We start from the raw sequence: 23,943 nt of genomic DNA, 5'->3' as shown, positions 1-23,943 counted from the left end.
GCTCCTGTATTTGGTTCTGACCCGACTTCCCTTCTGGATTGCGTTCTGTTCCTGTTGTGACCTCGGCTAGCTTGGCTATCCTTCTGGATTCCGCTTCTTGTCCTCCCGATTTGACCCTGGCCTGTCTGACTTCTCTGTAGATCACCCTTGGTACTGCCTGTCTCCGTTTGACTTCTGATTCGGATCGTTCTGACCAATCTCTAGCGCTACATTGGTAACTGTCCTGGAGGACCACGACCTGCGTACCATGTGCAGCGAAGCCCAAACCTCCTTGCGGGGGTCCCTGGTGAACACCAGGGGTAGGTTAGACTCCGCACCTCTTGGTTCAGTGGCGCTAATACCGGTTAGTGGTTTCCCTACTTCGAGTCCTCGCTCCCCGAAGCCTGACAAGTTGCTAAGCAACATATTGCTTCATCTCTTCTCTTACGCATGTGTTAACTGGCAAAACCGGGTCACTAATGCACATATGCATCCAGGACTGACTAGCAAACCGGTGACCAGGCAACAAACTATCACTCAGCTACTCCTGCAATATTTTCTTCATAAATTGCAGTGCTAACTGGTTTTCTATAGCTACAAAAAGCATCTATAGAAATTATTATTGTTAGCGCCAAATGTTGTTAAAAAGGGGCCAATTCATTCTTATGCCTTACCAGCCAACTGTTCCAATTACAGCGAGACACTCACAATTTCCGGTTAGAGTGAGCAGAGGTTTGCCAAAGTGGACAGTTTGGGGTAGATCAGTGGCAGGGGCCCTTTTTTTGTCCTAATTTATCATTTGTAAATGTTGGGAGGTATGTTATGCTGTGTGTTTAAAGGGACTATTCCAGTGGTTCCCAAACTTTCTCAGCTCTAGGCACCCTTAGGGTCACCATAATTTTCCAAGGCACCCCTAAGCAAAAATAATTACCTTGTAGTCCCGTTTTTTAAGTAGTTGGGTCAAAATGACGTAAGATGTATTTAGACCCCTTCACCATCACATTGTGCCCCTTTATCATATCACTCTGTATCCCCTTCGCCATCTCACACCCTGTGTCCCCCTCTTCGCCATCTCACACCCTGTGTCCCCCTCGCCATCTCACACCCTGTGTCCCCCTCTTCGCCATCTCACACCCTGTGTTCCCCTCTTTGCCATCTCACACCCTGTGTTCCCCTCTTTGCCATCTCACACCCTGTGTTCCCCTCTTTGCCATCTCACACCCTGTGTCCCCCTCTTTGCCATCTCACACCCTGTGTCCCCCTCTTTGCCATCTCACACCCTGTGTCCCCCTCTTTGCCATCTCACACCCTGTGTCCCCCTCTTTGCCATCTCACACCCTGTGTCCCCCTCTTTGCCATCTCACACCCTGTGTCCCCCTCTTTGCCATCTCACACCCTGTGTCCCCCTCTTTGCCATCTCACACCCTGTGTCCCCCTCTTTGCCATCTCACACCCTGTGTCCCCCTCTTTGCCATCTCACACCCTGTGTCCCCCTCTTTGCCATCTCACACCCTGTGTCCCCCTCTTTGCCATCTCACACCCTGTGTCCCCCTCTTTGCCATCTCACACCCTGTGTCCCCCTCTTTGCCATCTCACACCCTGTGTCCCCCTCTTTGCCATCTCACACCCTGTGTCCCCCTCTTTGCCATCTCACACTCTGTCCCCCTCCTTTAGTCTCTCTCTGTCCCCCTCCTTCACTGTCTCTCTGTGCCCCCTTCAGCCTGTCGCTCTGTGCCCCCTTCAGCCTGTCGCTCTGTGCCCCCTTCAGCCTGTCGCTCTGTGCCCCCTTCAGCCTGTCGCTCTGTGCCCCCTTCAGCCTGTCGCTCTGTGCCCCCTTCAGCCTGTCGCTCTGTGCCCCTTCAGCCTGTCGCTCTGTGCCCCCTTCAGCCTGTCGCTCTGTGCCCCCTTCAGCCTGTCGCTCTGTGCCCCCTTCAGCCTGTCGCTCTGTGCCCCCTTCAGCCTGTCGCTCTGTGCCCCCTTCAGCCTGTCGCTCTGTGCCCCCTTCAGCCTGTCGCTCTGTGCCCCCTTCAGCCTGTCGCTCTGTGCCCCCTTCAGCCTGTCGCTCTGTGCCCCCTTCAGCCTGTCGCTCTGTGCCCCCTTCAGCCTGTCGCTCTGTGCCCCCTTCAGCCTGTCGCTCTGTGCCCCCTTCAGCCTGTCGCTCTGTGCCCCCTTCAGCCTGTCGCTCTGTGCCCCCTTCAGCCTGTCGCTCTGTGCCCCCTTCAGCCTGTCGCTCTGTGCCCCCTTCAGCCTGTCGCTCTGTGCCCCCTTCAGCCTGTCGCTCTGTGCCCCCTTCAGCCTGTCGCTCTGTGCCCCCTTCAGCCTGTCGCTCTGTGCCCCCTTCAGCCTGTCGCTCTGTGCCCCCTTCAGCCTGTCGCTCTGTGCCCCCTTCAGCCTGTCGCTCTGTGCCCCCTTCAGCCTGTCGCTCTGTGCCCCCTTCAGCCTGTCGCTCTGTGCCCCCTTCAGCCTGTCGCTCTGTGCCCCCTTCAGCCTGTCGCTCTGTGCCCCCTTCAGCCTGTCGCTCTGTGCCCCCTTCAGCCTGTCGCTCTGTGCCCCCTTCAGCCTGTCGCTCTGTGCCCCCTTCAGCCTGTCGCTCTGTGCCCCCTTCAGCCTGTCGCTCTGTGCCCCCTTCAGCCTGTCGCTCTGTGCCCCCCTTCAGCCTGTCGCTCTGTGTCCCCCTTCAGTGTCGCTCTGTGTCCCCCTTCAGTGTCGCTCTGTGTCCCCCTTCAGTGTCTCTCTGTGTCCCCCTTCAGTGTCTCTCTCTCTGTCCCGCTTCAGTGTCTCTCTCTCTGTCCCGCTTCAGTGTCTCTCTCTCTGTCCCGCTTCAGTGTCTCTCTCTCTGTCCCGCTTCAGTGTCCCTCTCTCTGTCCCGCTTCAGTGTCCCTCTCTCTGTCCCGCTTCAGTGTCCCTCTCTCTGTCCCGCTTCAGTGTCCCTCTCTCTGTCCCGCTTCAGTGTCTCTCTGTGCCCCCCCCCTTCAGTGTCTCTCTGTGCCCCCCCCCCTTCAGTGTCTCTCTGTGCCCCCCCCCCCCCTTCAGTGTCTCTCTGTGCCCCCCCCCCCCCCCTTCAGTGTCTCTCAGTGCCCCCCTTCACTTCCTTTACTTACCTTCTTCCCTGACGTCTTCTCTGCTGCTGATCCTCTCTGAGGCTGCCGGACATGATGACGTCACGCCCGGCAGTCAGTGAGGAGGAGGATCCGGCGCTGGATGAGGGGTAAGTTGTTTTTTTTTTTTTTTTGGGTTCTTTTCCCGTTTTTTTTCTAGGGCGATCGCGGCACCCCTGTGACAGCGCCACGGCTCCCTTGGGAACCGCCGGACTATTCTATATTTTTTATTTGCATTTTCTTTTTTTTTCTTTTTTTTTAAAGTAGTTTTTATTAGGGTTTTTTCAAAACAAAACAATGAAATTAAAACATACCAAGAAAATGTATAAACATACAGTATACATATGAAATTCCAAAATGTTTACACACAATAGTAAGAAAGACATGGCTAAATTAACTAGAATCTGCTATGTTATTCAGAAAAAAGAAAAATGTTGTTTGTTTTTAATTTTCAGAGGAAGGGGGGAGACGAACAATGGGGAAGGAAAGGTTTTAGGGATGGGGAGGGAAACAGGAGAATATTCTACTCATTGTTTTATGCATCAGATTATAGGGAAGAGGAGCCTTAACCCATATGGTTATTTGGAGATCAAATTAATTTAGGGTGTTGCTAAAACTTATAAGCGTAGTGATCCTTCTTAAACCTGATGGGGGAACGTATGAAAACAACAGATACTTGTCAAAAGGTTGTCAAGGGAGGCTCAGCATCATAGTAATTCGTCCAGGAAGACCATGGGCTAGATTTACTAAGCTGCGGGTTTGAAAAAGTGGGGATGTTGCCTATAGCAACCAATCAGATTCTAGCTTTCATTTATTTAGTGCTTTCTACAAAATGAAAGCTAGAATCTGATTGGTTGCTATAGGCAACATCCCCATTTTTTTCAAACCCGCAGCTTAGTAAATCTAGCCCCATGTGTTTTTGAAGTTCACTGGTTTGTCTTTAAGAAGAGCTGTGATGCTTTCCATCCTATAGATTGACCAAACTTTATTGATAGTGGCTGAGAGCGAGGGGGGAGAGGTGTTTTTACATAGAGCGGCAATTAAACATTTAGAGGCATTTAATATGTGATTGATAAGTTTTTGCGTGGAGCGACTAATGTCTGGGAGCCATCTAGGGAGAAGTGAGTATAGGGGGGACTCGAGCATTTCAACCTGAGTAATATCCTTGATGAGATTATGAATTTGTTGCCAATAAGGTTGTAATTTAGGGCAACACCACCAAACGTGCAACAGGGAACCCCGCAGACCGCACCCTCTCCAACATCTGTCGCTAGTGGTCGGAAAGATAGAGTGGAGACGAGAGGGGACCAAATACCATCTGTAGAAAATTTGACAAGAGTTTTCCTTTATCCGAACTGATATAGATGACTTAGCTATATTAGTTCTCACCTTTGACCATTCTTTAGGAGTCAGGGTCTCCCCGGTGTCCCTCTCCCAGGCAAGCTCATGAGTTATTTGCATTTTCTATGGTAAGTATTAAGGGATGTACGTATAAAAGAATTTTTTTATATATATATATATATATATATACATATATATATATATATATATTTTGTGGCAAGAGCCCGCTACTGCAGAAGCACACGCGATCAACTTCTTCCTTTTTGGGTAGCTTTATTGTCAGGATGATAAATGTTTTGACACCGTATACTTTCACAGCAATTATGGAGACCCTAAACGCTTGCTATACATAGACCAGCTCTCTCTCTCAAGACCAGCCAGCTACCCCAGCGTTGGTCTCACTGAACAAATAGCACAATCAAGCTTTTATACATGTTGCTCCTCCCCCAGCCTTAGCTTGATGGGCAGGTGACGCACCCACCTTCTCTTTAAAAGAAAACACCCATCACTGGCTCTGTTTGCACAAACAGACACACCCTGTCTGTTTGCTGAGAGGAAATCATGTAAGTTAACAAACTTTAAACTACACATACGTTTTTATCTGGTTTAATCTCAACCTAGGTGCATAACTGTGCCAATGTTTTATTCTGTTTGTAGACTTTCTCTGCCTCTTGTCAGAAAAATGCCTCCCTTTGTCACACATCCCTCCCCCTAGCGTCTCCAAGTAGGGGGGCGTGGACTTCGCGAGGAGCGCATATTTTCGTGACAATGCATATGCATTCTTGTGCAGATTCCCAGGTCTATGTTCTACTGAGAACTTAAAAGGTTGCAGTGCCAAGAACCAGCGGGTTACCTTGGCATTTATCTCCCGATTGTTCTGCATCCATCTCAATGGTGCATGGTCTGTTATTAAGGTGAACTCTCTGCCTAGGAGATAATAGCGCAGAGCTTCTGTAGCCCATTTTATGGCGAGACATTCTTTCTCCACAGTGGCATATTTTTGTTCCCTTGGAAGCAACTTCCGACTTAGGTACAGGACAGGGTTTTCTACTCCATTCTTCTCCTGTGACAAGACTGCACCTAAGCCAACACCAGAAGCATCAGTTTGGAGGAAGAACCTCCGGGTAAAATCTGGTGCTTGTAGAACTGGAGAGGAACAAAGAGCTAACCGAAGATCAGACCAGGCGGTTTCTGCAGAGTCAGACCAGGTTAATCTATCTGGACAACTTTTTTTTAACATGTCCGTAACTGGAGCAGCTCTAGTGGCGAAGTGGCTTACAAACCGCCTGTAGTAACCTACTAAGCCTAAAAAGGTTCTTAACTGTGACTTTTTTTCTGGTCTTGCCCAATTTTTGACTGCCTCCACTTTGTCTAGCTGGGGTTTTACATGCCCTCGACCAACAATGTACACCAGATATTTGGCTTCTCTCATGGCTATGGCACATTTCTCTGGGTTAGCTGTTAATCCTGCTGACCTTAATGAAGCTAAGACCGCCTCAACTTTGGCTAAATGTGATCCCCAGTCTGGGGTATACATCACTATATCGTCCAGGTAAGCAGCTGCATAAGCTGTGTGAGGTCGTAGCAATTTATTCATGGCCCTTTGGAAGGTGGCAGGTGCCCCATGCAACCCAAAGGGTAGGACTTTATATTGATAGAGACCATCAGGGGTGGAAAATGCAGTCTTTGGCTTGGCCGTGGAAGTCAGGGGAACTTGGCAATAACCCTTTGTTAGATCAAGGGTTGTCAAATAATTGCTACCAGAAAGATTTTACACTAGTTCATCCACACATGGCATCGGATAGGCATCAAACTGCGACATACTGTTTAGGCGCCTAAAGTCATTGCAGAACCTAATTGTCCCATTGGGTTTCGGGATAAGCACAATGGGACTATTCCATTCACTAGTGGACTCTTCAATCACATCTAACTGGAGCATCTTCTCGACCTCCTTCCTCACGTCCACCCGTCTGGCTTCTGGAATACGATACGGCTTCTGCTTTACAATGACTCCTGGCGCAGTGACAATGTCGTGTTCGATTAAGGTAGTGCGCCCAGGAACGGAAGAGAAGACATCCCTGTTCCGACGAACCATTTCTTCAGTCTGTTGTCTCTGCTGAATGGACAAAGCTGGCTCTATGGGCACTTCAGACTTTTCAATGGCAGTACTCACTACCTGAGGAGAGGTTTCCTCATCATGCCAAGGTTTAAGGAGGTTAACATGATATATTTGCTCCTCCCTTCTCCTACCTAACTGGCGGACTCTGTAATTGACAGGACCGACAGCCTCTAGAACTTCATATGGACCCTGCCAATGGGCAAAAAGTTTGCTTTCCTGGGTGGGAACCAGGACTAGGACCTTGTCCCCAGGCTTGAAAGATCGAACAACAGCACTTTTATCATAACTTTTTCTCTGTCGTTCCTGAGCCTCTTTTACATGTTGCTGCACAATGGGCCCTATCTTTCCTAGCCTTAGGACACAAATTGGACCAGATTTGGCTCCCTGGGACCTTGATGCTCCCACCCTTCTTTTAACATATCCAAGATACCCCTGGGCTGTCTCCCAAAGAATAGCTCAAAGGGACTAAACCCTGTTGAAGCTTGAGGTACCTCACGGATGGCAAACATCAAATAGGGAATAAGAGTGTCCCAATCTTTTTTTTCTTGAGCCACTGCTTTCCTGAGCATGTGCTTTAATGTGCGGTTAAAGCGTTCCACCATCTGTTTGTGGATGGTATACAGAGGTGTGAAGCGCCGTAACCCCTAGCAACTGGCACATGTCCTTTATCAGTTTAGACATGAAAGGAGTACCCTGATCTGTGAGAATTTCTTTGGGTATTCCTAATCGTGTAAACATCAATACAAATTCCTTAGCTATGGTGCTGGACCTTATGTTTCGTAGGGGAATTGCCTCTGGATACCTGGTTGCATAGTCAAGCACCACTAGTGTATATTGGTGCCGACTTGCGGATTTTTCCAGTGGCCCCACAAGGTCCATAGCTATCCGTTCAAAGGGAACTTGTACTATTGGTATTGGAATGAGAGGTGCCCTGTACATGGGTTTGGGACAGGTTCTCTGACAAATGGGACAGGACCGGCAATACTTTTTCACTGCCATGTGTACACCGGGCCAGTAAAACCTAAGCAGAACTCGTTCCCGTGTTTTATCCTCCCCTAGGTGTCCCCCACAGACATGTGTGTGTGCTGCTTTTAACACTAGGGGTACATGGACCTGAGGAACCATTAATTGTTCTACTTTTTCCCCCTGTACATTATCAACTCTATACAGGAAATTATGTTTAACAATAAAATATGGTATACCTTCTGCAGGCTGGGCGGCTTTCGCTACCCCATTTACCCCAGTCACACTTTTAAAGGCATGTTCCAAAGTGGCATCATTAAGTTGATCTCGAGCAAAGTCCCGCAGAGGAAATAAAATTGGTATTGCGGACCAGTCCGTATCCTCACTGACAGGCGAGGTGGGCTCATCTGCGACATCACCGACCAATGCTAGTTTGGACTGTCCATGTTTCCCCGCAGGTGGATGCTTTTGTGGAACTCCTGCTGTGACTCCCAGGATGGCATTCCGGTTTGGCGGTTCCCAAAGATCGATGTCCAGATGTTGCGGATTCTTAGGCGGTTCCTTTAAGACCGTGATTCCGACCGTTGCATCAGTTGCCGGCATGTCCGGCCGGATCCGCTCACCGAGGACATCATTAAACAGTGGGAAGTCTCGCCCCAAAATGAGTGGATATGGGAGTTTAGGTGCTATGGCAGCTACCACCATAACAGTTTTGTCTATGAGTGTGACTGGTAGTATTGTTCTTTTATACTCCTCTGTCATGCCATGTACGCAAAGAACCTTCACCTTGGGCAACCGAGAAGTTATGGTTTCGGGTAAGGCAGAGCTGGAAACCAATGAGACTTCACTCCCCGAGTCAACCAAGGCCAGAACATGGTTTTGGTTGATTAACACAGTCACCCGGAACAAACAAGGACTTCCTGATGTGGGACTCATGGTAAAACAGCTTGGAAATGCAGGCCCAATATGTGCCACGGAACAGTCCATGGGTTCCTGTAGTTTAGGACACTCTGCCTTAAAGTGGCCTGGCTCACCACATTCAAAACACTTCAGATTAGACAGCTTTGCACCTGGCCCTCTGTCCGTAGCAGTTTTGCCATTGGGCCTTGTGGCAAGGATTTTCAAACCTGGCTTTTGGCGTGGCAGCGGGTTTGGCACAAATGCAGGTTCTTTAGTCATTTGCTGTAGCGCACAAAACCTTTCTACCACGGTGGCAAGCTCTTCATAAGTTTGTGGGTCTGATTGCAGCACCCACCTTTGCAAATCGAGGTTCAGCCCCCCTATACAGTGATCTATTGCCAGAACTTCAATAATCCGAGAAGGCGAATTCTCCTCAGGCTGCAGCCATTTTTTTAAAATTTTAGAAAGCTCAGCCACTTGCGCTCTGACCGTTTTTTCTTTATCATAGCGCCATTGGTGATAGCGCTGGGCTCGGCCTGGCCCGGAAACTCCAATGCGAGCCAATATCTCAGACTTTAGGCACAAATAATCTTTTGTTTCAAAGGGAAGGGACAACTAGTGTTCTCTTTTTAATTGAGCAGGAAGTGAAGTGCAGAACAGGCCCAGCAGTGGGGTAGAGGCGGCCCTAGAAAACATTAGGAGTACCTTTAAAAGTATGTCATAAGGTCCCCAAACTTCTACTTATGGCCCACAACAAGTGTCAAGGAATACCTATGATTTCATTAGGGGAAGGGCAGTCCAGAACAGTATGAAAGTATGAGATAACAGACAACTCTCTGAGTCTGCTCATAACCTGCATCAGGACTGGATTAAGATCCCATGGGGCACAAGACAACATACTGGTTTGTGTCCCCTTCCCACCTTTATTTGTTAACAACAAAAACAAAAAAATAACATAAAAATGGGTAAGGTAATTTGCTCAGCACGGTGGCTTAGTGGTTAGCACTTCTGCCTCACTGCACTGGGGCCATGAGTTCAATTTCTGACCATGGCCTTATCTGTGTGGAGTTTATATGTTCTCCCTCTGTTTGTGTGGGTTTCCTCCAGGTGCTCAGGTTTCCTCCCACACTCCAAAAACATACCAGTAGGTTAATTGGCTGCTATCAAATTGAAATTAGTCAATGTGTGTATGTTAGGGAATTTAGACTGTAAGCTCCAATGGGGCAGAGACTGATCATCATCATCATCATCATCATCATCATCATCATCATCATCATTTATTTATATAGTGCCACTAATTCCGCAGCACCATGGGGCAGGGACTGATTTGAATGAGTTCTCTGTATAGCACTGCGGATTTAGTGGTGCTATATAAATGATGATGATGATGATGATGATGGGCCCTACATGAGAGTCTGAGCTGCATGATGGATGTTCTGGCTATGACCTGCATAGAGGGATAACATAAAACTGTGTATAGCATACACATTCCCCGATGCGAAGCACAACTAAGCAAATATTTTTTTTTTTAATTACAGCTCCCTTTAAAGTTATTTTCTGAATATTTTCTGTCGTGCATACAGGTATAAGGTCATTTACTTGTTAAAACCTATTCTGACTAATCCCATTATAAATGTACATTTTGGTCAAGTGATAGAAAAATGATTTAGTACTTTGTCTCTCAAAGTCAGTAACACCACTTTGAATTAACCAGGATGTGTGCTCAGGGCAAAGCTTTTATTGGTATGTAAAGGGATAGTGTTAGAGGCAGCTGCCATATTGTTTGTGTATGTATAATAATGTTAGAATAAAGTGTGGTTTACATACAATTACACAGTGCCACTCAGTGGCCAAATAAGTTTGGGAAACTGGAATCATTTGACTTAATCATCATATACTACAAATCCAAAAATCTATTTCATCAGCAAGAAAACCCATTAACATTTAAGATTAGGTTCTAGACCAAAAATAATTTCTAAAGAAATGTTGAATATGTTTACAGCTTTTGCTCCAATGCCAGGATTGTAACATTATGTTTCAAATATTTTTGCATATTTTTAAAACACCAGAGCACACTGCCAGACTTTTGCTATGTTGCTCTAGAGAGGCCGTGAGGGCTCTTATGATGTAGTTTCCTGTTGTGCTTTTCTCAGATCTTTAATTACTTTGATGCCTGAGGCTCAGTGCAGACCTGTCAGTCAAGTTGTCTTGGAGAGCTGATAAGGTAATGTTAATAACCACATGCTATAAAGTAATAATTCCTTTTGTTGGAGATGTCACTTACATTAACATGTCTTGTGCTGACATTAACTTTTTATTGTGCAACATTTTTATAAAATAATAAAGTGGGGTATGTATATATGTATGTACATATAGGCCGATATGTAGGAAAATAAAAAATATTTGTATTATGAGCATCTTCAGTGGGTATGTCATGTTGGGTAGGTGTAGTGTCCTATGTCTGTATAAATGTACATTATTATGTTCAGGGGAAATAGCATATAGGTTTGAGCATAATGTCTTTATATCAGAGCTGACCAAATCTCAGCTACCAGGTCACCATGGCTTAGACCAGTGTTGGCTAACCTGTGACACTCCAGCTGTTGCGAAACTACAAGTCCCAGCATACCCTTCCAGCAATAAGCTGCTAAATATATTGGCAAAGCATGCTGGGACTTGTAGTTTCACAACACCTGGAGTGTCACAGGTTAGCCAACACTGGCTTAGACGAACAAAGCAATTCCCCTTTCTGCCCTGGAATTCGTTGTGTATGACAATTCACTGTCCAGTGCTTTTCCCAAGGAACATTACAGCTGTTTACCAATGACTACAGCTCCCAGGAGACATTCTAAAACTTTGTTCTGTTACTATACACAGAGTCCTGTTTCAGTATAGCTTGGCTCTGGCCACAGTAATGTTATACAACTGGGGACCTGTTGTAATGGTCCCTATAAGATGCTCAGCAGAGGGGTAGGAGTCGATACACTGCTTGAAGTCACCGCTAATTAAACTTGGTGGGGCATGCACTAGTAAATGGTGATTGAGCCACAGGCTAGCAATATTTATGATGAGGACCCAGGCAGGACAGGCAAACCTAGGAACCAATGGTTAGGGGCGCCAAAACCACTGAATGAGTGATATAATGTCACTCATCCAGTAACTTTAATATTTCTATGGCGCTCCCACACAGAGCGCAGGCCGCTGATATGAAGGAGATTCGGCCAGCGGCTTCTTACACGTGAAGCTGCTGGCTGCTGCCCCTCCATGTCAGTGATACTCTGGGAGTGTGCTGCTTAGCTATGATGTCACAGCCAAGTGTCACACTCCCAGTCTGAGGACCCGAGGATGACGGTCCCGTCTGCCCAGTTAATAAGCAGTATGGGTGAGAGGAATTCTTCCTGGTCTGGAGGGAAAGGCATCGCTTCTGAGCGTGTGTGTGGGGGGGAGGGGGGGGCTGGGGGTGGCGCCTATGGCACTGCCAGGGTTTCCAGGCTGATATTTGGTGTGATGGAGGTTCAGACTGGCATTATTTATCATGAGGGCCCAGGCTTTTAAATGGTGTGATGGAGGGATCAGGAGGGTAATATGCGTGTGATGGAGTGATCAGGACGGTAGTGTGCGTGTGATGGAGGGATCAGGAGGGTAGTGTGCGTGTGATGGAGGGATCAGGACGGTAGTATGCGTGTGATGGAGGGATCAGGACGATAGTGTGCGTGTGATGGAGGGATCAGGACGGTAGTATGCGTGTGATGGAGGGATCAGGACGGTAGTATGCGTGTGATGGAGGGATCAGGACGGTAGTGTGCGTGTGATGGAGGGATCAGGACGGTAGTGTGCGTGTGATGGAGGGATCAGGACGGTAGTGTGCGTGTGATGGAGGGATCAGGACGGTAGTGTGCGTGTGATGGAGGGATCATGACGGTAGTGTGCGTGTGATGGAGGGATCATGACGGTAGTGTGCATGTGATGGAGGGATCAGGACAGTAGTGTGCGTGTGATGGAGGGATCAGGACGGTAGTATGCGTGTGATGGAGGGATCAGGACGGTAGTGTGCGTGTGATGAAGGGATCAGGATGGTAGTATGCGTGTTATGGAGGGATCAGGACGGTAGTATGCGTGTGATGGAGGGATCAGGACGGTAGTGTAACGCTCCGGTCCCGCAAATAGTACCTGTCTCGTTACCTGCATTCCATTTATCTGGAAACTGCCATGTCCCACCATCAGACACTCTTCAGTTCATTCATTCAGTTATATTCAGATCTGTGCAGGTGCAAGCCTATTGCACTTCAGGACCTCCTCCCTCTTTTTCATTGGCTAAGCACTTCTGGAGCACTATTTAAACCTCCTGGATTCACCTGTCTGATGCCTGTTCTTCAAGCTCACTTCCTGCAGACTGTGGTTTGGTTCCTGTTCTCTTTGTGGTTTGCCTGTGTTCCAGTCTGCTCTCGGTTCGTGGCCTGGGTTAAACCATCGCTGCTCCAGTACCTCTCTTGCCATCTCCAGTGTACTTTATCTTGACAGCTCCAGTTCTCTCATCACTACCATTCAGAGCCGCTATTACATCTGTGACTCATCAGCTGTTACTATGAGCTACCTCCACCACTCCAGTCAGCCTTCAGCCTCTGGCCGTGTTGAACTATCGCTGCTCCAGTACTTCCATTACCATCTCCAGAGTACTTCATAGTGACAGCCTCTGTTCTCTCACTGCTGCCTCCCAGAGCCGCTACTACGTTGGTGACTCATCAGCTGTTGTCCTGAGTTACCTCTGCTTTCTCAGTGTGTTCACCTTATGCTTAGTGTTGAACTACTGCTGTTCCAGTACCTCTACTATTTACTCCTGAGTACACCATTGTGACAGGTCCTGTTCTCTCATTGTTACTCTGCAGAGCACCTATTCTCTTAGTGACTCATTGGCTGCTGACCATCAGCATATATTATTGTTGTTCCTGTATCTATACCACTTACCTGTGGGTCCCATCGTTTCTACCCGCTTCACTTGGCTCCTCCACCTCGTTCTGCTGTTCGCTCACTCACGGGACCATGACCTGCAGGTTTGGTGCAGCTAAGACCATACCTCCTTGTGGGGGTTCCTGGTGAAAACCACCTGCCTGTTAGATTCTGCACCCATGGGTGGGCCTAGCCATGTTCAGCAGAGCCTAGGAATCAATTTCCAGTAAGCCAACCGTGACAGGGTAGTATGCGTGTGCTGGAGGGATCAGGACGGTAGTATGCGTGTGATGGAGGGATCAGGACGGTAATGTGCGTGTGATGGAGGGATCAGGGCGGTAGTAAGTGTGTGATGGAGGGGCCAGGACGGTAGTATGCGTGTGATGGAGGGGCCAGGACGGTAGTATGCGCGTGATGGAGGGGCCAGGACGGTAGTATGCGCGTGATGGAGGGATCTGGATGGTAGTATGCGTGTGATGGAGGGATCAGGACGGTAGTATGTGTGTGATAGAGGGATCAGGACGGTAACGTGCACGTGATGGAGGGATCAGGACGGTAAAGTGCTCGTGATGGAGGGATCAGGACGGTAACGTGCGCGTGATGGAGGGATCAGGACGGTAAAGTGCGCGTGATGGAGGGATCAGGACGGTAACGTGCACGTGATGGAGGGATCAGGACGGTAACGTGCGCGTGATGGAGGAATCAGGACGGTAACGTGCGCGTGATGGAGGGATCAGGACGGTAACGTGCGCGTGATGGAGGGATCAGGACGGTAACGTGCGCGTGATGGAGGGATCAGGACGGTAACGTGCGCGTGATGGAGGGATCAGGACGGTAGTGTGCGTGTGATGGAGGGATCAGGACGGTAACGTGCGCGTGATGGAGGGATCAGGGCGGTAACGTGCGCGTGATGGAGGGATCAGGACGGTAACGTGCGCGTGATGGAGGGATCAGGACGGTAACGTGCGCGTGATGGAGGGATCAGGACGGTAGTGTGCGCGTGATGGAGGGATCAGGACGGTAACGTGCGCGTGATGGAGGGATCAGGACGGTAGTGTGCGTGTGATGGAGGGATCAGGGCGGTAGTGTGCGTGTGCTGGAGGGATCAGGACGGTAATATGTGCATTATAAAGTGCAGTAACGTGGTAATATGAGCCAGAGGTCTTGTTATGCCTGCATACAATGTAATACATTTGTATGATGGTATAAAAATGTGATGGTTGCATTTAAAAGGATTTTAAATCTTCAGATGAATTTTAATTTATTTTGTGTTTGCACATGCCTTCTTACAGCTTTGATTAATGACACTGCTTTATCTCATTGGCTTCCTTCAATATTCTCAGCCACATCCAGTGAATATGAAAATGAACAACCTTGTCAGATTATATAAATACATGATTGAAGGGCACCGAAGATGGCCAGAGAGATAAAGTGATACATTTAGTAAAAGTTGCAGTATGGCATGATTATCTCATGAAATTTAAGTTAAAGCAGATGGTGGAAAACCCCTTTTACATTGTAGCTTGGAATGAATGTAGGAGCAGAGCATTCTCACTTGACACTGCTCTTTAGTAGTGCTTGGCTACTGAAACAAAAGAAGAAACAGGTTGTATCATTATCATCACCATTTATTTATATAGCGTCACTGATTCCGCAGAGCTGTACAGAGAACTCGCTCACATCCGTCCCTGCCCCATTGGAGCTTACAGTCTAAATTCTCTAACATCTACACACACAGACAGAGAGAGAGAGACCAGGGTCAATTTTGAAAGCAGCCAATAAACCTACCAGTATGTTTTTGGAGTGTGGGAGGAAACTGGAGGAAACCCACACAAACATGGGGAGAACATACAAACTCCACACAGATAAGGCCATGGTCGGGAATTTAACTCATGACACCAGCGCTGTGAGACAGAAGTGCTAACCACTTAGCCACTGTGCTGCCCCAACATTACATAGGTTTTTCTGACTAGCATGGTACTGCAGTAAAATGTTGTTGTTTTTTTGCTACACAATCTGTATGTACAAATTGTCCCTGGGGTGTCCAGTATCTACTTACAACACCAAAGAGAATTGTTTTGCACTTGATTACCTATTTTAGTTCATACTTGCAAACTTTCCAGGAATGTCCGGGAGACTCCCGCATTCCGCGGGAGTCTCCCGGACTCCCGGGAGAGTGTGGCAATCTCCCTGATCTGCCCACTTCCTAGTGAAGTGGGCAGAATTCGGTTCAAACGCTGCGATTCACCCGGAATCGCGGCGTTTGGCCAAAATGACGCGATTTATCGGACCCCGCCCCTGCACGCCCACCTCCCCCCCGGCAGCTCCTGGAAGCCCATTTGAAAATATTGGCAAGTATGTTTTAGTTTTGTATGAACTTTGTTTCTTTATAGAGATGCATTTGACACAAGTCTTCTTGCATCAATGTAATCAAACCTAATAAGCATTTTTACACTGTACATTTGTACACTGGGACTGCCGCAATACCTATTCTGTGAGCTCGATCCTGATATGGTTTTAAGTTGGTCAGTTGGGAGGTATGAATGTCTGTTGTTTTTAAGATGAAGCAAAATAATATTTGTCTTGTTTTATTTACTGCATGCAGTTCTTTTCTTCCTGTATACCAGCGGTTCTTAAACAATACTGGTGAACTAAACCAAGGGAAAACATGCCATTTTGGGTGAGCCCCCATGATCCTTGCAGACATGCACCTCCTGCAGTGCATAGGTCACTGACACCTATAATTGCACAAATCATCATCATCAACATTTATTTATATAGTGCCAGCAAATTCCGTAGCGCTTTACAATTGGGAACAAACATTAATAAGACAATACTGGGTAATACATACAGAGAGGTAAGAGCCCTGCTCGCAAGCTTACAATCTATAGGACAAATGCACCCATTTGTTACGAGAGATTACCTGAACTTATAGGATAATATGGTGGCATCTATAAAAAATGTAGCATCTTCTGAGCTTGGCAGATAATTAGGCTGCCACAGTGAAAAAAGATATTTCAATTATTTAAGTGAGATTGAAAGCTCAGAGAAGATACATTTTCTGCGGCATTTGGGAAAGTGCATTTATAGGCACATTTTGACCAGTGCTGAAAAAAGCTTTTAATTGCACAAAAGTAAAAGAAGCTATAAAGATAGTTCTGGTTTCCCCACACTTTCATGATTAAAATTTCTTACATAAATCAAGCAGTATTTAATCAGAAATTGGTAGAATGGACTTCTGAAGTTTTTGCTGCTTCCACCGTGTGCATCTCCGGACAGACCAAGAACACAAATGTGGGTGCGTATTGATTTTCCGGCGGCAGTTTCCAAAAGCGGAATGTGGGCATGCACTTATGAATGCTCTAGCACCCGTATGTTTTGCATTTAAATAGATGACAATGATGGTTATCTTAATAACTTCAATTGTGCACTACCAATGAATAATCTGATTGGTTATTTGATAAACTAATAAAGTGACTATTATTTTTTATATTTAACAATAGATTTCTTAATTTGTAAACAGCAGTAAAGTACAATAATTAAAAGTACATTATTACAATCTGAACCAGTGGTCAAAGTGAAAATTGTAAATGAATGGAATTTGATAGTTTTACAATGAAGGCAGTAGGAGAAGTAGCGATATGGCATACCACTGTATACACCCCCACTGCCAGTGATCTGAACCATAGTCCATGAAGCGGATTCACAGGATGAGACCAACCATTCTTTTGTCTGGTCTTCTTTTCATGCCTTACACAAATTATAATTCTGCATATAGTATGGTGACATATTTAATGCTAATAAATACTTGCACTAGACATAAATATATACATCCCAACTATACTGATATGAAACTCGGGACAAGCTGAGATACTCTCATTCACTTCATCCACCTATGGGACACTCATGTCTAGCGAGTCCAGAGATTGCCATAAATCTTAACTGTCAACAGGTATGTGAATGGTATGGAACACAGGCCTATTGTAATATTCGACTGGATAAAATCTTGATATATAGTTGTTGTTTTTTTACAACTGCGGACACAGTTTTAGTAAGGTGCAAAAATAATCCAACTTCCAGAAAGCACATCACCAAAGCAGAATAGTTATTGTGAAGCAGATTACAGGCCAGACAACATACAGAAGTTCACTTCCTCTATTATTGCTGATGTAAATATACAGGGCCAGTCATGTGAGGAGACGGCACCACTGAGAATGTTTCACTCAGGTCTGCAGCAAGATATGTTTTACAGTCACAGTACATTGTAATCTTGCTTGGATATGTAGGTATGTATAGTTATACAATTCATATAACATGTATAATGATTTGTAAGAGACTGGCTACAAAATATATTTTACTGTGAAAAGCAATAAAGATAAAAATATGCAAGGGCAGCTATAGATCTTTCAGTTTCTTTGTATAACTGGAACTACTTCCCCCTGGCCTTTTACGGGTCGGGTGTATAGAGAAAAGAGACCATTACTAAGTTACATTTCAGTGACATAAGAGTTCTTTCACAATATTAACTTTATTATACTGTACAGAATTGCTAACACAATAATATAGTTTCCTTTGGAACAAATGTATTGTAAGTTTAAAAAATATAGTGTTTCTTTACACTCTCATTGTACAGAGAGCTTAGGAGCCCTTCACTGTAAATACTACAGGAGGTATTTACATGGTAATAGAAGTCTTTGGTTCATATCTTGCACTGATGACCACTATTAAAAGTATAACAATTCTGCCTGTATAGTTCTGGCTATGTGCTGTCAAGTGGTCCAGTTTGTATAGGTGTTTATGGGGAATTAATGAAAGATTTACATGTTTACACAAACTTCTCTAGAGTCATGGTTAAATTCTTTACTCTCTTGATCTGTGGGAACAATTTGTTTTAAATGAACTATGAACACGTTATTTAAAGTTGCACTCCTAGTTATCCATTGGAGTTATTATTGTTAAGCCATTGTAAGATAGCCATGGAGATGGGTGTGAGCAGGAGGAGCAGGTTGGTGGAAAGAGATTGGTTAGAATTGGGGAAGGATGGCGGAGAGGAAAAGAACGGAAGTGGATGGGTTAGCGGAGAGGGAGAAGTAGGGATTGGGGGCAAGTTGTAGGAAAGTTCGGGATCAGAGGTAGGTTGGACGAGAAGAGAGGTTGGATTTGGGGGTAGGTTGGAGGAGGGAGAGAGTTCAGGATTGGATACAGGTTGGCGGAGGGGGATAGGGGGCAGGTAGAGGGATTGGTAAGGAACAGGGCAATGTGGCCGATAATGGGTTAGAAGGTGGCAGAACTTACTTGCCTGAGGACTTGTTGAATGAAATCTGTCTAGTGTGCTCTAATTTAAGGCTATACGAAGCTGTGATTTCAGGCAAATTGGTTGATATAACCTGGGGTATCGCAGTGGATGTGACCCACTTACAGTATTCAGTAAATCGGACAAAGTGTATGATGAGCATAACAATTACAGAAGGAGATGTTATTGTGAGAAAGATGTAGGATAGCAGAGAAAGCCAGATACCAAGGGTTCTTGATAGCAATTTTCTCCGTAATGTGGCCATTGCATAATTTATGAAGGGTTCAATGCAGGAGAAATAATAGATTTCTCCTGCCATAACCCAGTAAGTATTATGTAATTCTTACTGCAGACCCCAATATGGGGTCTGTGAAGTTCTTCGATTCATTAAGTTTGAAAAGATTTGCATTTTTGCAGCAAAGTAACGCCATCATCATTTTCAGTGGGATCAAGCTGAAGCCTCTCTGGCTTTACTGGATCTCTCACCCGTGGAAGTGTATGTGTGCATGCATAGCACATCCTCCATTCACTGGCAATGCTGGAGCAAGGGGAAGACTCTGGCATTGTAAATTGCAGTGGTGTTTGAGTATGCTGCAGCGATGCATAATGATTGCCATCATATGACTTTAATAAATAGACCCCCAAGTACGGTGTTACAGATCAGCAGGTCAAAGGTGTTCAGAAAAAAGTCACAAACTAGCAGGTGAGTAGTCGGAGACAGATGGAAACAGATAGCGAACCATTGACATAATACACTGAGAGACAGATGGGAGCAAGGCAAGATAAAGAAAGCAAAGCAGCTGGGATAAATATATACATTTATATAAGGGACAGGAGATATATTGACATAGTAGAATGCTCCCAAGGTTGTGGTAAATATTTACTATTATTCAGCGCCAGCATTTTATGTAGTACTGTACAATTTTGAATGGGTACACAGATATTGCATTATAAATCAAACTGGTGATGATGGGGACTGCTCAGGGGAGTTTGCAATCTAAAGGGAAAAATGAGACACAAAGTGTGGTCTGAGAGGAGGCAATTATGTTGAAACTGGCAAGTAGAAAGCATAAAAGAGAATAGTGAACTAAAAGACAGGTCACTCCTCTGTAAAAGTCAGGTTTCAGCGACTGCTTAAAGGTTTGAAAGCTACCTCACATAAGCATACTTCCCAACTTTTGAGAATGAAGATTTTGGACAGGGTGCACACCATGAAGGGACGTCACATCCCTCGGTACATGCCCAGGGCTTCACGAAACGCTGGGTATCCCCCTTCTCCTCCCCTAAAAACACTCATTCCATGAAGTGCGGAACTGCCGCTGTTACGTGTGGCATTGAAGGGGACAAAAGTTCTTTTATCCCAAACGGTAGAACAGTCCCCTCAACTTGGAACAGTCCAAAAGCAAACAGTTGGAAGGTATGAATAAGTATGATATTGGCTTTACACACTAATATAGTTGTCAACTGTACCTAATTTCCAGGGACAATCAGTTTTTGAAAATTGGTTCATGAAAATTTTTGTCCCTATTTTTCGAAACTGATCACCCATCAAACATAAGTTCTCTTATTCTGCATATGCGTCATATCTCCTATTTGTTTGATTTTGCAAGCTAATATTTATTAAAGAAGAGCATTTAGAATGCAGAAATATTAGATAAAATGATGTTCAGTGAAAACAAAAATTGGCCATTAGTAGTACTGGGTATAATGTAGGTGCTAATAGGTCGATCTACACGTATATAGTTTTATTAATAATATATGAGGGGAGGTGCACCCACACACGTTATAACATTCAGAAGAGGCAAAGTATGAGGAAAGAAGAATTGTGTTTCCAGGGCACTCTTTTTTTTTTTATTACATTATAAGCCAATATAAAAAATATATCCTTTATTGGTATGCTTTAAAGACAGTTATAGTGAAATATTAAAAAGGGAATGATAATAGCATGTTGAACAATACTGTTAAGAAGGTAGAAATACTACCCTGCTGTCTCGCTGTCCTAGTGATATTAATTATAATAATCCGCTAATTCATCACATTTTTAATAATTGAGATATTAGACCATTGTTTGAAATTTGTTAGATTAGTATCCAGATAGTTATGGTGTTAGATGGATAAAGGTATCCCAAATTATTGATCCCAGTTCAGTACATTAATGTGGCAGAAGTTAGTTCAATCAGTTAGATTAAGATAAATATCTAACTATAACAGCATTCCAGGGATGTTTATAATTCTGACCCTCTGAGCTACAAAGATATATATGCCAGCCTATATGATATTGCAATGATACTGATAGCCCAAATATTATTGCACCTGTGGTGTGATTACCCACACTAGGTCACAGGATAAAGTATCCACACTGACAGTTATTTATTTCCAGTCTATATTCAAAATTTGAATAAATATAATGCACTACACTGCTACATTGTGAAAAAGAACTGTATGAAAGTCCCATTTGATCCCTTATGACACCATTTAACTAGTGTGGCAAGAGCCCGCTACTGCAGAAGCACACGCGAACAACAACTTCCTTTTTATGGTGCTTTATTGTCAGGATGGTAAATGTTTGACACCGTATACTTGTACAGCAATCATGGAGACCCTAAACACTAGCTATACATAGTCCAGCTCTCTCTCAGGACCAGCCAGCTCACCCAGCATTGGTCTCCCTGAACAAATGAAACAAACAAGCTTTTATACATGATGCTCCTCCCCCAGCCTTGGCTTGATGGACATGTGACACACCCACCTTCTCTTTAAAAGAAAACACCCATCACTGCCTCTGTTTGCACAACCAGACACGCCCTGTCTGTTTGCTGAGAGGAAGGATTTCAGATCATGTAAGTTTAACCAAATTGAAACTTGCTTTTCATACATAAGTCTTCACTCTAGGTGCATTACTGCATAAATGTTTTACTCTACTTCCCTGATTTCTCTGTATATTGCCAGCTAAATGCCTCCTTTTGTTACATATCCCTCCCCCTAGCGTCTCCAAGTAGGGGGACGCCGACTTCGCGAGGAGCGCATATTTTTGTGACAATGCATCTGCATTCTTGTGCAGAATCCCAGGTCTATGTTCTACTGAGAACTTGAAAGGTTGTAGTGCCAAGAACCAGCGGGTTACCTTGGCATTTACCTCCCGGTTGCTCTGCATCCATTTTAATGGTGCATGGTCTGTTATTAAGGTGAACTCTCTGCCTAGGAGATAATAGCGCAGAGCTTCTGTAGCCCATTTTATGGCGAGACATTCTTTCTCCACAGTGGCATATTTTTGTTCCCTTGGAAGCAACTTCCGACTTAGGTACAGGACAGGATTTTCTACTCCATTCTTCTCCTGTGACAAGACTGCACCTAAACCAACACCAGAAGCATCAGTTTGGAGGAAGAACCTCCGGGTAAAATCCGGTGCTTGTAGAACTGGGGAGGAACAAAAAGCTAACCGAAGATCAGACCAGGCGGTTTCTGCAGAATCAGACCAGGTTAATCTATCTGGACAATTTTTTTTTAACATGTCCGTAAGTGGAGCAGCTCTAGTAGCGAAGTGGCTTACAAACCGTCTGTAGTAACCTACTAAGCCTAAAAAGGTTCTTAACTGCGACTTTTTTTCTGGTCTTGCCCAATTTTTGACTGCCTCCACTTTGTCTAGCTGGGGTTTTACATGCCCTTGACCAACAATGTACCCCAGATATTTGGCTTCTCTCATGGCTATGGCACATTTCTCTGGGTTAGCTGTTAACCCTGAGGACCGTAATGAAGCTAAGACCGCCTCAACTTTGGCTAAATGTGATCCCCAGTCTGGGGTATAAATCACTATATCGTCCAAGTAAGCGGCTGCATAAGCTGTGTGAGGTCGTAGCAATTTATTCATGGCCCTTTGGAAGGTGGTAGGTGCCCCACGCAACCCAAAGGGTAGGACTTTATATTGATAGAGACCATCAGGGGTGGAAAATGCAGTCTTTGGCTTGGCCGTGGAAGTCAGGGGAACTTGCCAATAACCCTTTGTTAGATCAAGGGTTGTTAAATAATTGCTACCAGCAAGATTTTCCACTAGTTCATCCACACGTGGCATCGGATAGGCATCAAACTGCAACATACTGTTTAGGCGCCTAAAGTCATTGCAGAACCTAATTGTCCCATTGGGTTTCGGGACAAGCACAATGGGACTATTACATTCACTAGTGGACTCTTCAATCACATCTAACTGGAGCATCTTCTCGACCTCCTTTCTCACGTCCACCCGTCTGGCTTCTGGAATACGATACGGCTTCTGCTTTACAATGACTTCTGGCGCAGTGACAATGTCGTGTTCGATTAAGGTAGTGCACCCAGGAATGGAAGAGAAGACATCCCTGTTCCGACGAACCATTTCTTCAGTCTGTTGTCTCTGCTGAATGGACAAAGCTGGCTCTATGGACACTTCAGACTTTTCAATGGCAGTACTCACTACCTGAGGAGAGGTTTCCTCATCATGCCAAGGTTTAAGGAGGTTGACATGATATATTTGCTCCTCCCTTCTCCTACCTAATTGGCGGACTCTGTAATTGACAGGACCGACAGCCTCTAGAACTTCATATGGACCCTGCCAATGGGCAAAAAGTTTGCTTTCCTGGGTGGGAACTAGGACTAGGACCTTGTCCCCAGGCTTGAAAGATCGAACAACAGCACTTTTATCATAACTTTTTCGCTGTCGTTCCTGAGCCTCTTTTACATGTTGCTGCACAATGGGCCCTATCTTTCCTAGCCTCTCATACATTTGTGACACAAATTGTACCAGATTTGGCTCCCTGGGACCTTGCCGCTCCCACCCTTCTTTTAACATATCCAAGATACCCCTGGGCTGTCTCCCAAACAATAACTCAAAGGGACTAAACCCTGTTGAATCGTGAGGTACCTCACGGATGGCAAACATCAAATAGGGAATAAGAGTGTCCCAATCTTTTTTTTCTTGAGCCACTGCTTTCCTGAGCATGTGCTTTAATGTGCGGTTAAAGCGTTCCAACAAGCCATCGGTTTGTGGATGGTATACAGAGGTGTGAAGCGCCGTAACCCCTAGCAACTGGCACATGTCCTTCATCAGTTTAGACATGAATGGAGTACCCTGATCTGTGAGAATTTCTTTGGATATTCCTAATCGTGTAAACATCAATACAAGTTCCTTAGCTATGGTGCTGGACTTTATGTTTCGTAGGGGAATTGCCTCTGGATATCTGGTTGCATAGTCAAGCACCACTAGTATATATTGGTGCCCACGTGTGGATTTTTCCAGTGGCCCCACAAGGTCCATAGCTATCCGTTCAAAGGGA

General features: G+C 45.4%; 1 protein-coding gene across 6 annotated transcripts in view; it reads left to right on the top strand.

The window, feature by feature from the left end:
- Positions 1-23,943, top strand: part of BMF (Bcl2 modifying factor) — a 95,900-nt gene that overhangs the window by 6,903 nt on the left and 65,054 nt on the right. Inside the window, exon 2 of one of the 6 annotated variants that reach the window (XM_075192110.1) lies at positions 10,554-10,624. The exons of 4 other annotated variants lie outside the window; for them this stretch is intronic. The gene's annotated coding sequence lies outside the window, so the exon portion shown is untranslated. Of the gene's footprint in view, positions 1-10,553; positions 10,625-17,509; positions 17,634-23,943 lie in introns of those variants that run through there. One more of the 6 variants, XM_075192111.1, reaches the window with a different exon arrangement.

The sequence above is a fragment of the Mixophyes fleayi genome, chromosome 12, assembly GCF_038048845.1.
Source record: "Mixophyes fleayi isolate aMixFle1 chromosome 12, aMixFle1.hap1, whole genome shotgun sequence".
Lineage (NCBI taxonomy): Eukaryota > Metazoa > Chordata > Amphibia > Anura > Limnodynastidae > Mixophyes > Mixophyes fleayi.
This window is presented reverse-complemented; position numbering and strand designations above follow the sequence as displayed.